This window comes from Octodon degus, unplaced genomic scaffold (assembly GCF_000260255.1).
Source record: "Octodon degus isolate 3935 unplaced genomic scaffold, OctDeg1.0 scaffold00106, whole genome shotgun sequence".
In the NCBI taxonomy this organism is placed as follows: domain Eukaryota; kingdom Metazoa; phylum Chordata; class Mammalia; order Rodentia; family Octodontidae; genus Octodon; species Octodon degus.
Window position 1 is genome coordinate 7,707,531 of NW_004524682.1, and position 1,835 is coordinate 7,709,365.

General features: G+C 35.4%; 1 pseudogene; it reads left to right on the forward strand.

Moving 5' to 3' along the window:
- The window catches only part of LOC111818882, a 12,003-nt pseudogene that overhangs the window by 1,808 nt on the left and 8,360 nt on the right, over positions 1-1,835 (forward strand).

Consider the following 1,835-nt stretch of genomic DNA (forward strand, 5'->3'; position numbering starts at 1 on the left):
CAAGTATTGATATGTTGAACTTTAAGTCCCTACAGAATATGATGAAAAAACATTTAAAAATTAGAATATATTTTAAAAATAAGCATAAAGAATTAAATAATTCTTATGTTTATACATAAGTCCAAAAATCTAAACATATACAACCTTGAAGCAGGACAGTCCCACAACATTCCTTTTCCTGTCTCCTGCCTTCATTAAGCACCCCCTTCTTTTTGAACAGTCATCTACCCGAGAGACAGCACTGCAGCAAATGGCATGACATGACAAGCAGCCCATATTGAGAATACCAGAATGACAGGCACTGCAAGCATGAACCTACTGTTACAAATTACCATCTTCAGTGCAGTTGCTTATTTCAAAAGTGTCAGTATATATAATTAGTCAGTGTGAGAATCCTTTCAATTAACTGCTAGATTCAAAAATCTTTTGAAGATTCTCAGGACCATTGCCTTACTCATCTTCTACACATAACTGTATGGCTTGCCACTGTCATGTTTCCTAGCTCTTCACCTTTCCCTCTCTTAATTAGTTAGTCCTCAAGTTTTTGCTTTCCTTTTACTTGTATTATATCTTTCTATTTGTATTTCTCCTTTTGAGTTCTTATACTAGGGAAACTATATGATATTTACACATGTATGTCTGGTTTATTTCACTTATGAAAATATTTTCACGTGGCATCCAATTCAATATAAAGGTTTTGAGTTTATCATTCTTTATAGCTGAGTAATACTCCATTGTGTAAAAATACCACATCTTTTTCAACCATTCCTCAGGTGATGGGCATCTTGGTTTTTTCCAAGATTTGGCTATCACAAATTGTGCTGCTATAAATATAGCCACACATATACCCCTATGATATGATGTTTTCAGATCTCTGGGAAAATTCTCAGTAGAGGAATAGCTGGTTTAAATGGGATTTCCAGTCCAACTTTTCTAAGGAGTCTCCACACTGATTTCCATAACGGTTGCACCAGTCTACATTCCCACTAGCAGTGGAGAAGGTTTCCTTTTTCTCCACAGCCTCTCCAGTATTTGCTGTTGGGTGATTTCTTTATGATAGCCATTCTTTCTGGGGTGAGATGATATCTCAATGTGGTTTTAATTTACATTTCATGGATAGCTAGTGATTTGGAGCATTTTTTCATATATTCATTCACTTTTTTAATTTCTTCCTCTAAGAAGTGTGTGTTCATCTCAGATGTCCATTTCTGGATGGGGTCTTTAAATTTTGTGGCCCCAGTATTTTTTAGTTCTTTATAAATAAAAGAGAGCAGACCTTTGTCTGAGTACTTATTTGTCATGATTTTTTCCAAATTTGTGTGTTGTCTTTTCACTTTGTTGGTAATTTCTTTTGACGTGCAAAACTTTTCAGTAAAAGCATGTCCCAGTTGTTCATTCTTTCAAGTGTTTCCCATGTGATTTGATTTTTGTTCATGAAGTCTTCGCCTACCCCTCTGTCTTCAAGAGTTCCTCCTACATTCTATTCTAGGATATTTAGTGTCTCTGTTTTAATGTTTAGATCTTTAATGCATTTTGACTTTAGCTTAGTGCATGGTAATAGACCTGGGTCAAGTTTTATTTTTTGGCATGTAGAAAGCCAGTTTTTCTACCACCATTTTTCAAAGAGGCTATCTTTCTTCCAGTGAGTATGTTTGGCCCCTTTTTCAAAGATAAGATGGCTGAGTGTGTTCACAGGTGCTTCAGCATTTTCTATTTTATTCCATTGATCCTCAAGTCTAATTTGTTTCCAGTACCATGCTGATTTTATCACAGTAGCCTTGTAGTATAATTTCAAGTCAGGAATTGTAATGCCTCCTGCCTTGTCTTTATTGCCC